The sequence below is a fragment of the Manacus candei genome, unplaced genomic scaffold, assembly GCF_025592945.1.
Source record: "Manacus candei isolate 608988 ecotype Guabito, Panama unplaced genomic scaffold, ASM2559294v1 h1tg000014l, whole genome shotgun sequence".
Lineage (NCBI taxonomy): Eukaryota > Metazoa > Chordata > Aves > Passeriformes > Pipridae > Manacus > Manacus candei.
The window spans coordinates 62032373-62048133 of record NW_026138062.1 but is presented as its reverse complement, the minus strand read 5'-3'; the positions used below and the strand labels follow the sequence as shown (position 1 = coordinate 62048133).

Genomic DNA, 15761 nt, shown 5'->3' with positions numbered 1-15761 from the left:
AAAAAAAAAATTCAGAAGTGCTCTTGAAGGAAGAGGCTGGTCAGCATATCCAGCAAAATATACCACAAAAATGTATTCTCCATCTGCTGCCTCAACATCAGTTGTTTAGAGCCTCACCTGCTTAAAAGAAAATTTGTTTTTTACATTTCTGGCAGAGTTGTTGCAAGTCTATCTGTTAGAGAACAAAGCTGGAGAAGAACTGAAGTGTATACACATGAAATGAGAAAATCCAATTTTCTCATTAAAACCAATATTAGGCAGAAATTGCCACTTTTAAAAGTTCTATGACCCTAAGGAAATCTCAGCATACTTTCTGTCTAGCAGAAATAAATTAATACTTTAAACAGATTCTAATGCCTAATTTTTTTTTAAACTCATCACTAGGCTAGTTACTTTCTTTACTGGAGTTCATCTACCACTAGAAGGTGTGCAGATGAGCCAAACAGGTTGCTATTGTACAGCTAGGATACAGCAATGTAACTACCTCTTTCTTTTTAGAGATTTTTGTAGCACTTCTCTGTTGATTTTAAAGAGTATTTCCTCATTAGGATAGGAATTTTCCTTTTTGTACAGATGGGTAAAGACAGAAACAAAGAATTGAAGGTCTAGGCATGAAGTCAAAAGCAGAACTGAGAACCTGTATATTCAGCTGTCCTTTCATTTTTAGTCAGATGCTGAGTCCACGTTGTCTTGGTTTTGCTGAAATTAAACACTTTGTGGCAAAGTACACAATTATATTTGTTTTGCTTTTATTAATTTTTTCAATTTGCATATATAAGGGTAAAACCAGAAAAGTCATTCTTAAGTGGGATGCAGGAAGATTTTCATCTTAAAAAACCATTTTTAATAATTCAAGAGCAAAGAGTCCACCATCAAAAAGCTGTTCTTACTGAAAATGATGACAGGACATATTAAGAAGCTAGTGAAGCTAGTGAAACCAGATAATTGTGTGTGACAATTATCTGTGCCTTTCCTCTATGCATGAAATAAATTGCTCCTTGAACCATATTTTCTTCAACTGTCCCATCCAAGCTGTCCTGTTCCCCGACCTTCAAGGGAATTCTTCACAAAGCCAAGACAATGAAATACAAACCACACTCTAGGTAAAGAGAAAGTGGATTTCAAGCACAACTGAAGATGACACAGACACCTGTCTTTTTGACTTTGGACTGACCAGATATTGGAATTTTCTTTGGCTGAAGAGGAAGAACACAGAAACTTAAATGTCCCTTTTATGCTCAGTTTTGGATCCTCAGTAAACTCCTTGCTTTTCTTTGCAGACCGAACCAGTTCTCTGCAATACAGTTCAAGTGACAAACTTTAGTGAAAGGGCTTTTTTTGGTAAGCATTGTTTCAAGGGTACAATGTCAGATGCTCATTTATTAAAACTAATCCACCAAGACAGCATGAGTTGCAACCATCTAGCTCAGTGCCAGAGCAGCTTTCTGTAGAGTGTGCCATGAGGGTTTGTGTCAAGCTTGTGGAGTGGCACACGGGAGATGTGCTGTCCTGCTTTGCCCTCTTGCTCTGTGCTTTCATGATTGCTTTAAAAGACTGTGTACAAGGAGGGCGTATGAGCTGCTGATTACCACCGGGAGGAGTTGATGTCAGAACCCTGGGATTTTAACTTTGTCTTCCCCTCTCTGATTTAGATTTAAGCTTAGAGCAAGTCAGAATTTCTGCTCCTGAAAGCATGAGGAAGACAAGTCAAAAGGTACTTCAGTGTCCATCCCTTGTAGCATTTTAACCATTTAATAGAAAAGCAGATTATTTGCTTCCAAAAGTTGTGATGGATATTAGCCAGCTGTAATTTAGTTAAGCCCCAGATAAAAAGTATAATACCTATACTGTCTGTTCAGGAACACGAGGAGGCATGGCCAGCCTACCAAATTATAGGGGCCCATCATTGCTGTCCCCCTCTGGGGCACCACAGTTTTTCCACCCAAGTCTGAGCATGCCAAACTCCAGACTTCCCTCATTGCTCTTCACTGTTCCTTACATTATTAATGACAAAAATGACATAGCAAAATATATCCCTGTTATTTGTCTTTATTCATCTTCACCTACAAAAATAAGAAAATCATACCCAGACTTCAACATGCTTTCTTTTAAGCTCTGAAAGAATATCACCAAGGGTTATTTTTTCTCCTGCTTACTTTCCCTGGGAAACAGTGACTAGATACTGATTAAACTGAAAACTTGTACCTGACCACAAGGGAAGAAGCCTTATATAGAACTGGTGCACAGCTATAGCTGCTCCTACTAATCTAGTAAGAGTTTATTTATTCTTTGTAAAACAAGCAAAAATACACACCAGAAGCCAGATATTTCCACACTTACCTTTCACATGGTTCTATATGGCACATGTTCAAATGAGAATTCAGTGACCTCTACATGGCTCTGTTGTGCCATGGGCATCATTCATTACGATGGTAAATTCTTACACAGTGAAAAAAGGACTTTCAGCTATTTAAAATTAGTAACTCTACAGGCAGGCATTTGTTCCAAACTGTGGTAAAAATTGCCAGATACTTGGTTTACAAAGTTATTTAATCCTTTTATAGAGTACATCAAGGGCAAAGATTTGATTTCTGTTCAAGTCCAGCCCATCACACTTTCTCGGGTTTTAACACATTACTCAGATTTGCTGACACTTCATTTTAGCAATTACTTTCTAAGAAACACAAAGTTGAAGATATTTCTTCAGCTTCAGCAGTAAATATAGTCATTCTGTTCTGATGTGAACTGCAAGATAAAAAAATCACGGTCCTTATTATTTGAGTTGCTAAGAAAATGGAAGCCAGATTCTCTCTCATGCCATCCCCCTTTCCTGAATAATCCCTATTTCTGAGACACTAGAGGACCCAAACAGCAGGCTGGTTGTTGGCCTTTTCCTTGCAGCTCCTAGCTCCATTTAGGCAGACCCTGGGCTCGCAGCACTGAGCTACCGTGCCCATTCAGCCACATTCTTGGCTGGCAGCTCCTTCCCGGGTCTGTTTCTATGGCATTTCCTCGTCCCCCTCCCACCTGCATCTCTGCTCACAATACTAAATGAGAACCTTTGTTTAGGGTTGGGACAGGCTCAGGCTTTTTGATGGAGATGCCATTTTTTTTTCTAGTGTGTGGAAGGCAACCACTACACTCCCCAGTTTAAGCAAAGGTTAAGCTTCACCTATAAGAGAATTAATGCTTACAACCTTGTTGCACACAAATCGATCTAAAAAGCAGCCTCTTCCACCACACCACATCCTGCATTTGATTTCAATAATGATGTTTCTGAATAGCATCTGTGCATTGCTGTATTGATAGACCTGATGAATCCTTGCCACTCAGATTTTCACCATAATTAAGACACCTAAAAGAAAACTGAATGAATAAAGCATCCCGATGGCAAAACACTTAGATGCTCTAGCAATAAAAACACAATATAAGAAATTATAAAATTAACCCGTGATGTGGCTGGGAAAGAAAATGCTTCAAAACATCACTGAGTGAATGAAACAGTAACTGAAGGAAGAGGTTTGACTGGATTGATTATAACTTTCCTCCTCAGCTGTCAGCACTCAGTATTGTCATAGTCAACAAGAGGTTCATCCTCTCCATAACCAGCTGCTGTGGGCAGAGAAGCTGTGCTTCACACCACACTTTTAAGCACACAACGACTGATCCCTGTTTTGGCCTTGATGTTGCACAATCCACTTACAGGTTAAATGAAACACTGGATACTAACCCCAGAATATGCCCCAGCATCTGCCACTGCAGAGCATCAGAATGGAAATTCCTCTGCTGTCCTCATGACAGCATTATTCCACTACATGGGTTTGTTTGTTTAATCTCTTTTTATTCTCCAGCTACCTACGAGGTTGAAGCAGGGTCTCTGGAATGACTCCCCTAGAGACAATGGCTGACCCTCACAATCTGACAACCATCTGTTGAAACTAAATTTACGGAAAGTATGCCCATACAATCCTGACTGCCAAAAAACCACACAATATAAGCAATTTAAAACAAATTGAAAAAGCGGCCAAGGAGCCATTGCATCACCTTGGTTTACAGTGAGGACATGGTTATACAGCAACATAGCTACAATAAACATCCGATTCCTAATGTGGGAAACATAAAACAAAGCAATATTATTCCCAGATTTTTTTTTTTTTTCTGAAGCGGAACATGGTGCTGTATCCCTTTTCAGTTCATTTAAAATGGATGTCATTAAATATAGTCAAGTCCTGGCCACTATAGCTGGACCCAAAGGAATTGAGGAGGATCACTGAGTGGAGTGGCAAGACAGAAGGTCATCAAACCAGCACCACATTACTCTGCCAAGACATCTGATGGAGCCATGGCAGCAGTTTGGATGCTACATAACATGAATATTCATTCTTGTGACTTACAAGTTACATTGTGACTTTGGAGTGACATGTCTATGGGCCCTTGTGGTACATTGGTGACACTGTGGGGAATATGTAATGTCTCTGCCTCAAAACTCTGCTTTGGTATGAAGTGTCATCCACTTTTCTTCCTTTTTTCTTTTTTTTTTTTTATTATCTCTTATTTTGAATCAAAAGTTGGAAGAAGCCTCAAGCAACAGACCTGGATAGAGAAGAAACATATTAAAAAAATTGTAAAAGAAGTCAGTAGAATGCTGTTAGCTCAAAGTATTTTCCCAAAGGAGCTGTGACCTGTCTGTATGCAACTCTGATAACAAAATCACTGGTTTATACAAGAAAACATTTGCACCAGAAAGTTTCCCTCCTCTGAAGAAATCCCATTTCATTTCAGAGGTAGACAGGACAAAAGTAATAACTATTTTGAGCTTCCAAGAGAAGTTTCTTAGGTAGAAAACACCCTTATAGAGGCCAGTTGAGCCACCAGGGATCTATCTTGGCCACTCCTGCAGACATAGTACTCCATTAGAATACCTCGGTTTGGCCTGGATTTTTTGCTTGAACAAATAGCACACCCATAAAAATTAAGACTCAGGTTATGGTGTATCTGTCAAGTCTGGGTATGTCCTATATGGAGTTCAGAACAATCTATGAAAAATCAGTCTGCCATGTGAGATCTGCTTGTCCTCCTGCTACAAACGAAAAATAAATAAATAAATAAATAAACCCCACTCGCTTCAGTGTCTTCCAGCCTGTAACACAGAGCTACCAAAGTCATAATAATGCAATGAGCTAAATACCTGATGTTCTTTTTCCCTGTGGTTATTCACTGGAAGTCAGGACCATCTCAAATCCTGCAAGCCTTCTTCAGGCTTAACGCTGATTAACAGCAGCACATGAAGAAAACGCCTTGAGGCATAACACACCGAATATTTCGTGGAGTCCTACGGCAAGATTTAAAGCACTCCTGCGCACAGTTCCTGCACGCGTGTTTCTCTCCTGGCACCTTTTCCGCTTATTTCGCTTCCCTCCCGTACCTCCGTCCCGCTCCCCCTTTCTCTCCGGTCCGTGGGTGCTCCGCTCCCGGCCGGGGGCTGCAGGTGGGAGGCACGGGATCGGCTCCGCGCTCCTGCTGCAGCGGGCAAAAGCACTGGCCCGTACGGGGATCGAACCCGCGACCTTGGCGTTATTAGCACCACGCTCTAACCAACTGAGCTAACCGGCCCGTCTGCCGCGTATGGCGTGGGAAGTAACTCCGAGCCCGCGCCGGGGGAAGCGGCGCCGCTCCCGCGCCGGGAGCTCAGCGCTGTCACCGCACCAGCTCCTGCGGGGCAGGCGCCTCTTGCTCGGGGTTTATGGCTGTGCTCCCGCTGCGCCGGCTACGCTTCCTTACGGAGGCGCTCAGAGCCCTGCGTGCAGGGGATGTTCCCGACGGCCGGGACGGGGACACCAGCACACTCTGCCCCAGTGGGGACACCAGCACACTCTGCCCCAGTGGGGACAGGGAGGTGACAGCGCAGGGTGCAGGGTGAGGCCGGGCAGGCTCCCTCCTTGGAGGTTTTCCGGGCACCAGGGCCGAGCCCTGGACAGCCCCCAGGCCTGCCCTCACAGCAGTGCTGCTCTGAGCAGGGGACTTGGGAAAGGCACCTCCCGAGGTCCCTGTCTGCCCGAGTTATCCCATGGCCTGACCAAAACTCGGCACAGCCTGTAGCAAGAGTGAGGCTCAGAGCAGACCCGCAGTCTGTCCTCTAATTGAACCCGAAAAGCAGGCACGGTTGGCCAGCATGTCCTAAAATTCACCTGGCAGAACAGTTGAATGAGACTGAGCCTGACAGCACTTACCTTCCCCAGAAGGGTACAGTAACACAGGGAAGAGTTATTCACAATCTCTTTTTATCCCTATTTTGTATTTTACACAGTCAAAGGTTTCAGTTTTGCGGTGTTCATTTTCCTGGCTTAGACTTTTCAAATGCTTGATCTTCTTGGCAGAGCTCATTATAGACAAAAAGACCAAAGAATATCTATATCACAGCTTGGGATGACAGAGACTGACTCAGGATCACTGAGGATTACAGTGCCCTGTTTTTTCTAGTCCACACTCATTCTTGTCAGTGCCCCCACTCACACTTCTTTTTGCCCTCACTCACACCATCAGTTCCCCTTTATTGCTGTTTGCCCATCTGCTGCCAGCATTTTCCTCAAAGACCCACCAAATTCCCCAAACTTCATTTTGCCCAGCTTCCTCACAGAGCCCTTTATCCCTAGGAGTGAACTGAACAGATCGTTTACAGACTCCAAACTGTCATTTCTCCTTCCCCTCTTCTGTTTGATGTCCATAAAGTAGCAACCAGCCAACTGCCAGGAAGCACATATGCTCTGGGATCTTGATAACCAGCTACATTTTCTGGGAAATGTCACCCTGTGTGAGGCTAAACTCACTCAAACATTCAACAGCAAGGTCACATCTGGATTCTTAAGACAAGGATGACAAGTGAAAGGGCAGAAAGAAAACAGAATCATAGAATTTCCTGAGCTGGAAGAGACCCACAAAGATCGCTGTCCAGTGTCTGTTGGACGTTCTCCCAGACAAGCCTGTGTATGGAGTCTGGGTACTCTCCAAACTGATAGGCTTGGCATAATTGTCAGGTATAGGAACAGTAGACCTTTGTTTGTGCATCTGGCAAATGGATTCGCAGTCTGGTTTTAGGTAAGAAAGTTACGTAATTGTTTTTTGCTCAGTTGCTCCACAGAGAGCAAGATAGCAGGGGTGAGGGTTAATCATCTATCTTGACTTTCTGTCCACAATATCAGCAGAAGTACCTCAAGTCAGTAACATATTGCCTCAGTTCATAGCTGTCCACCAATGGTTTTTAATCAAATCAGGTCCAATTATGCAAGAAAAAAGCTCAATGCCCTTTGGCTGTCTCCTTCTGCTACCTTTTAGTTAGACTAAGTAGACTTGTCTTTTTCCCCCAAAGTTTAATCAGTAACATGCCAAACGCAAACACCTGCTGTTCCAAAGCCCTCTTCCACACACAGAAATAACATCCTACCTTTTTAGGAGAGACTCATTTGGGTTCTGCTGTACAAGCAACAGATTTTCTGTTATTAGACAGTGACAGATAACGTTACAGTCCAAGAGATCAATGCTGCCTCCAAGAAAATAAAATTTTCTAATTGAACAGTAAACTCTGGTTTCTCTCCAGGGTGTGGGATCCATACTCTCAAGCAAAGAAACAAACCAGCTTAGAATGAGAAACAGTTATCAGGCTATATAGTGGATCTCTGTACCATTATGGAATTTAGTGGTTGTAAATGCAAAGTATTTGCAAGCATTTTCCAGCACCACTGGTGTTAGAGAATTGTGTTCACAAGTGTTTTATCAAACAGAACCTGAGCTGTAATGGTTTTGTTAGTTCAGGGCCTCAGCTAGGCATCTCAGCTTTGGATTTTTACAGCATGTTTAGAAGATCTGTGATGATGTTCCACTCATAACCTTACCATTATATAGAGTACTGTCAAAACTCCAACCATCTATATTTGACAGCCAAGGGCACAAACAGCAGGACACTGAAGATTGAAGGTGGTCCAGGTGCTTGAGCTCTGTCTCAGATCTTCTCTTCAGTTGCCTGTTTCCTCCCTACCACAAATCACCCAGCATCCACCCACTGCGCACCGCTGTCCCTGATCTCTCCTGCTCCCTTCCATGCCTGGCACACCACTGGCACTGGTAGCCAGCAGTGCCCTGCAGAGAGTGCAGTCCCAGGTCTGTGCTCCCAGATGTCCCCAGTACAGCCTGCACAGCCTGTACTTTGAGCTGGAGTCCCAACAGCTGTGCCTCAGCCTGCTGTCTAAAAAGAAAATTGTGCTTTGCTCAGACTCAATGCTGTTCAAGATTAGAAGGATGCTCCTACGTCTGTGCCCAAGTAAATTACTTCTTTTCCTTTTCACAGGCAATAAATTGCCAAATTATATAAGCTTCACACCCCCACTGTGTTCCAGCCTGTATTACATATTGCATGCTGACACAGGCCCTGCCATCGTGAACCCTGCCTGTGTATCAAAGCAAGACCATCTTCCAGAAGAAACAAGATTTTTAGGCAGAAAGCAGAACAGAGAACGCTCATGGGCTTCTCTCTGCCTCTGCTCCTTCCCAAGTGCCTGTGCTGCAGGACACATTAAGGTCTTATTTCACTTAGACCAGTAAGGCATCTGACAAAGTGATCTTTGGTCACTGCTCACTACCCAGTCCGCAATGGATCTGAACCAGCAATTAAACCACAAAGAATAGCTTTAGGCATTTCACAGCCATGTTCTGTTTGTTCTAATCTATCATCAATTCAGAATTGACAACTACAGGGAAAAAAATTCATTAGCTGCTCAAAAGGGTAGAGGGAATTAATGTTATCTGCCTGAACACTATGCAGGGATTTATTAATAATCTTACCATTGAAATCTCAGTCACAAAAATGCTAATGCAAGATATCTGCATATATCTGTGCATCAAAACAGAATAAAGACCCATAATGTTATATTTAATAAAATTATTATTACACCAATTATAAAGTAAACAGTTGATGGTAATGTGTGTTGAAATTTAGAACTTTATAATTATAGAATTTTTATTAATACCTACTGTGAGTTTTTACTAAAACAGTCAAGACAACCTTCTTGTTCAGCCATTATCAGTGTTTGGAACTAGAAATCTGCAGACTCAAAAATTACATCTAGAAACTTAGATGTAGGGCATTATATCCAGCAAAACCATCACAGTAAGTTCCTGGTACAGAAGTGACAATGTCATGCTTTGAACAGGAAAACCAAACTTTCTTCACAACTTCTCAGCAAAAAGCTAGGAAAACTCCAGAGTCCTCTAGGAAGAGAAAAAAACCTTCCCTTCAGCCATCTAAAATGAATCACCAACTATGAATGCTGGTCTTGCAATGTCTACATGGCATTACCATGCTTATTTAAGGCCAAATTTACCACAGATTATAGAATGGGTTGGATTGGAAGAGACCTTAAAGATCATCCAGTTCCAACCCCCCTTCCATTGGTGGGGACACCTTTCACTAGACCAGGTTGCTCAGAGCCCCATCCAAACTGGCCTTGAACACACCCACAGATAAGGCATCCACAGCTTTCCTGGGCAATCTGTTCCAGTACCTCACCACTCTCACAGTAAAGAATTTCTTCTGTAATCTAACATAGGATTAAGCTGTCTAAAGGACACCAGAAGTCCCACGTTTCTCAGAAGCCCTGGACCTTCTCTATGGCACAAACAGTGCATCCTCTTAGCAGACCATGCCCCTAGGATAGTGTAGGTATGCACATACAGCTATCCCCCCCAGCAGGCAGCACATTGAATCTAAAACCAGTTTTAGTGCCCAGGTTGGTGGTAGCAGATACTACTGTAAAGACATTTGGCTTGTTTACCTGTGTCACAGTTCCTGAATATGGTTTGTTCCCCTGGAAAATGTTTTGAGATGCTCTGCAGCTCTCAGCCTCCAGCTAACTCCAGGCAGGCATCAGTTTACCATTTGACATGCCACATTAAGCCTACAGCTAGAACTACAGGGATCAGCAGGATGAGTTTTTATGAACACCACCTCGTTATTAGTGCTGAAATTGTTGGCAGTCTCTCCATTTTTCGCTAGTGCCTGTTTGCTTTGTTCCTGCTATGGAAGGGCAGAATGGATTAGACTACATAAGTTTCACATCCAGTTTAAAGGATACTCTCTTGCAGGCAGAAATAATTTGATTTTCCCCGGTTTTATTCAGAAAAATTTATAAGTTTAAGCCTCATCAAACCACACTCATCCTTTGACATTTTGGAGTAACTTACATTTAAAATTTGAAGATGGAAATTAACTATTGCTCCAGAGTGGTTTGAAACTTCCTTCTAGTATATCTGTTTTCTAAAAATCAGTTTCCCAATGGCTTTCATAAAAAAACAAACAAACAAACAAACAAAACACCCCACAAAACAAAACAAAACAAAACAACTTCAACATCTTAGAATGGAAAAAAGCCAGAATACCATGTGATTTCACTAAAACCTGCTTGTGGATGAGTATTCTTGAATTTTTTAAGCAAGGAATGCAGATTATAAAAATTATATAAAAATTATATAAAAATATTATAAAAATAAATTGCGTTCTGAGAAAGCTGGTCAGTGTAGTTCTTTCAAGCTGTAATATTCAGGAAGGTATGTTTCACAAGGTGCTATATTGTAGATAGAAACAGTCAGAAACACCACAAAATATACTAACAGGGTGTATACTAAAACTCAAATAACAGGGCTTTTTTCCTTCCCAAAAAAAGACAAATTCAGACTTATTTTTTGTGAAGTTGGTAAAATCGCTTCTTTCCCCCACTTTAGTTTTTGCCCCTCCTTCCAGCTGCAGACCTTACTTAGAAGACCAGCATAACAAAACATTTACTTTGCATTAAAACAAAATCCACCTTCTGATCAGTGAAGTTTTACAAATGGAATATTTTTTTTAATATGCCAGGCACTCTGTACCTCTAATCTGCACTGTGCTACTGTTTTTACTAGAATTCACAATATTTCCATGTGAAAAGGCCAATTTGTGATCAGACAAGTGTCCATTAGCCTTCGTTCAAAACCACTACCATAGCAATCATTTTTTATTAGACCTGTAAAACCTGCTGTTTCTGGTCCTCCTATTTCTTCAGTCCATGCAGACATCCTCTCTTCTGCTCTGTTCTGTAACACACCCAGCAGTCATTAAAGTTCCATTTGAAAAGAATTAAAAAGGACTATAATTTTTATGCGATTAAATTGGACCAATTATTTCTTGAAGCCACAAGCGTATAATTTCCTATAAGCACTGAAGAAAAATCAATATCCCAAGTTCATAAATTATTTATTACTCCATCAGGCTGCCATTTGTTAATGTAACAGAAGGACACCATTCTGGACCTGAACAAGAACTGCAGCTTTCATTCATATAGATAAAAAGGATGCACACCAAACAACCAATGAACTCAAAGAACAGTCCAAAAACCAGAGGGACACCTAACTTCCTATGCCCATGCTCTGTGAAGACAGCTATGTCTCAACAAGAAACACTTGCAAACAAAATGGCTCTATATAATTAAAATGTTGCACATTGTTCTTGTCATAGGTGACTTTTAATTATTTTGGTGGGTTTCTTTCTAATTTTGAAAACAGTTCCATGTACACCCCACAATTACAGTTAGTGCTTATGGAACCAAGTATCTGAATGCTGGAAATAGTGTACATGTGACTTCAAAGTGTTTAAAGAGAAGTACTTTAGTATTTCTATACTTTTGTTGTCAATTTTCTTAATGCTGTGAAAGATGTAGTAGTATGTACTGCTTATCTACAGGGGTTGTTTTGTTTTGTTTTGTTTTTTTAAACCTAGGATCCTCATTCTAGATTTTCTCAGCTTCTATCACAGTCCACATCATTGTCACTGCTCAGCACTCATGTGGCTCTTTTCATCTTTCCATGTAACAGTAATTAACTTTTGCAACCACCATATAGATTAACATCTCTCATTTCCATTGATGCGGAGGTAGAAGCAGCTGAAGTATTCAGAAAAAAACAGGGATTCGAGCAAGGCAAAACACTCACTCCACAGCTCACAGCCTGACGGGGTCTCTTGAACTATCACATCTCTTCAAAAAAGCATTTGAGGCCAGTTAGAGTCACGCTGACACCCATTATCCCCAGGAGCACAGGGGAGTCATTACCCACACAGCAGTACCTGGGCGTGAAAGCACAACTGGATCAAGATGTACCAGGGTCAGCTCCCCTCTCTGTCCTCCTGACGCAGATAAATTGAACAATACATAGTTTATTCTGTATACGCCTTTGTGATGTGACCTTGGAATAAAAGTGCCTCTCTGAGTGGATATGAAAGTTGCCATGTTGCTTTCCAAATAAAAGGCAGGTTGGTCTGGTGTTAATAGGTCAAATACTTGTTTGTCCTGTGAAAGCCTACTCTGACCAAAGTCAGAAGCAATTTTGGTCTCACAATGCTGCACCTATCTGTCTCTGGCTGGTTTCAGAGTTAAAAACCAGCATGTCCATAGGGGACACAATGCTTTAAGTTACAGGATTTTATTTGAAATATTGCTTCTTGAAGTGTGAACGAAGGATTTTGCATTAACCTAAACACATACACTTCATCATCCCAAGCCTGGGAACACAAGCTGTAGAATTTCATGTGTTTATCTATTGCCCATCAAAGTATTCCGGATTCAACAATTCAAAACTCATACATTACCTCAGAGAGATTTCACTTTTCTTCAAAGACCAAACAACTAAAAAAAAAAAGTCCTTAAAATATGAACAGTCCCTTCTTCTTCACAAACTGTAAAGTTCTTCAGTCAACTGAAAGGGGCAGCTTAGCATATTATCTAAGATCAAATATTAAAAAGATTCTTGATGTAAGGATTTTTTGCTTACCTGATATTTATAACCACATTGTCTATGAACTACCTTTTGATCAAATTCAAAACAGTCATCTATATTTCAGAAAAATTGACAAAGGAAGAGAGATCTGAGTGGTAGAAAAGAAAAGGCACCTTAGTCCTGACCTTGGTAAAGGAAGGCCAGGGTCTGTTAGACACTGGTAAATCCAAACATAAGATTTCTTAAAAGAGAAAGGGAAGCAAAAAGGATTCCGGGGTTTTGTTTTTTACATAATGACTTGTTACACACCAAATTGAAGTGATCTGAGAAATTGAAAACAAAGTGGAACCAGTTTCCTAGATGTTCTTTCCTGTAACAGCATGATATCAAGGTCCAAGATCGTGCCAAACAGATTCATTTTGGGAGGACACTTCAGTTTCTGGACATAGGAAAGAGTTTCTTAAAAACTCTTTGGTACATAGACAAAAAATGTTTAGCTAGTACAAGCTTGTAGCAGTCCATTTTTTCTAGGGCTAGCTCTTCATTTTACTTGACACTGGGAACAGAGCGGAATTTATCAGCCATGACCAGCTAATTTAGAGGCACAAGTTTCAGCCATGTCCTCTGTGCTGCCAAGCCATCCCATCTCCTGTTCTGGAGCAGTACAGCATAGTAAGGCAGAAGCCTGAACCAGCTGTTACAGATACAGTGGTCAGTATTGCAGTGGAGCAGGACTGTTTTTAGGACACAGCTCTACCAAATATCAGCATTGTCCAACCAGGAATATGTTTTGAGTTTTGTACACGGAGAAGTATGAGTCAACTTAGCACAGCCAGAGTGCAGACTGAAAGCTTAAGCAAGGATTTATGTACAAAACCAGACCCTGTTGGACAGGATCAATTCAAAGAGAGGAAAGGAAAAGAGAAAAAAGCCTTTTAGGCAACACTCGAAGGAGGATGACCTTCTGGGACCCTGCTGATTACTTACATGATTTCTTGCCAAGAAACAAGGGTTGCACTGCTTTCCAGCCTCAGCAGCCAGCATTAACGATCCCTGCACACTGGCAAATTTACTTCCAGCCCCAGGCTCAGCTGCGGTTGCTGAATATGGTGACAAACTACTTTTAAAACCTGGTATTGTGACACATGCAAAAGAAAAAAAGAAAAAAAATCAAAAAGAAAAAAAAAAGTCTTTTTTAAATTTAGAAGTTTGTTTTAATTTCCTTTTGAAGATAAAAAACTGCAAGTAGTCTGCTTTTTTTAATAATCCTCAACTTTATCACTGGGCCTACTGGCTTAGAGCTAAAATCTCCAAACTAAATCTCTTAACTATACCCTGATTCAGGAAAGCAGGTCAGCACAAGTATAAAGCAATGAATGATATAAAACTTAATTATACCAATAATTCCAAGCAAAGAAGGAGTCTCCAGTGGCTTGTCCAGGTTGGGTTGTTTTGGTTTTGGTTTTGTTTCTGTCCTCCTTACTCTCCCACCAAAGCATTAGATTCTTGCACAGGTAGATTTAGACTCAGCAGATCCTAACATGATTTTTTAGGGGTTTCATGAATAACTTGCAAATAAAAAAAGTTATTCCCTGATCTTTACCCAGGTTAGTTTTCAGCCTGTCTTCATAAGAGAGGTGCTCCATCCCTCTGTATATATTTGTGGCCCTCCTCTGGACCTTCTCTAACAGGTCCAACTTCTTTCCCATGCTGGGGTGCAGTACTCCAGGTGGGGTGTCATGAGGGCAGAGCAGAAGGGGAGAATCACCTCCCTCAATCTGCTGCCCACCCCTCTTTTGATGCAGCCTGGGATGTGGTTGGTTTTCTGGGCTGCAAGTAAACATTGTTGGCTCATGTCCAGCTTTTCATCGATGAGAACACCCAAGTCCTTCTCCGCAGGTCTCCTCTCAATGACTTCTTCCAGTCTGTACTCATGTTTGGGATTTCCCTGACCCAGGTGCAGCATCTTGCACTTGGCCTTGTTGAACCTCATGAGGTTCTCATGGGTCCCCTTCTCAATCAAATCCTATTCTTCTGTATGCCTTAGCATATCTTTTAGGAGGATCTGTTCCATGATCTTCCCAGGCACAGAGGTGAGGCTCCCCAGTCTGTAGTTCCCAGATCTAGTAGTTCCTTTCCTCCCTTGTAAAAATGGGAGTGATTTTTCCCTTTTCGCAGTCCCTGGGGACTATGCCTGACCACTATGACTTTTCAAATATAATGAAGAGTGGCTTGGCAACATCATCAGCCCTCAACAGACTGGGATGCATGTCATCAGGTCCCATAGACTTGTAGCTATTCAGCTTCATCAAAAGGTCCCAAACCTGCTCTTCATTTGTAGTGAGAGGGACTCTACTCCCCCCACATCCACTTAGAGGATCAGGGACTTGAGAAAAGTGGAAAGTCTGACTGCCAGTGAAGACTGAGACAAAGAACTCATTGAGTACCCCAGCCTTGTCCATATCAGTCACTACCAGTTCACCCTTCTTGCTTGCAGGGAGAGGAGGGGGTGTGTTGGGTACACTCTCCCTGGCCTTTTTTTTCCTGATCTATGACCAAGAATCCCTTCTTGTTGCTCTCCACTTTCCTTGCCAAGTCCTTTCCCCCTTTGCCTTGGCTTTCCCGACACCATTCCTACACATTCAAACTGTATCCCTGTACTCTTCCCCAGGTCACCTGTCCCTACTTCCACTATGAATTTCCTCCTTACTCCTCAGTTTGAGGAGTAGATCCTTGCTCAGCCATGTCAGTTTAAGGCCTGCCCTGCTCAATTTCCTACACATTCAGATACAGAACTTCTGGCTCTCAGAAAAGTCGGTCGAAGGGTTGCCAGCCCCTCCATCCTTAAGGACAAGGAGATCTCATTCACCTATTCCTTAAAACAGCTGGAAGTTCACTCTCAAGGTTCAGGGTCTTGCCTTTGCTCCTAGCCAGGCTTCTGCTCCTTGAGATCACAATCTCAATTA

At 41.8% G+C, this 15761-nt stretch overlaps 1 non-coding gene across 1 annotated transcript; it reads right to left on the bottom strand.

The window, feature by feature from the left end:
• Positions 1-5539: 5539 nt before the first annotated feature.
• Positions 5540-5613, bottom strand: TRNAI-AAU (transfer RNA isoleucine (anticodon AAU)). The gene has a single exon. It is a non-coding gene; the product is annotated as a tRNA-Ile (tRNA).
• Positions 5614-15761: the final 10148 nt, after the last annotated feature.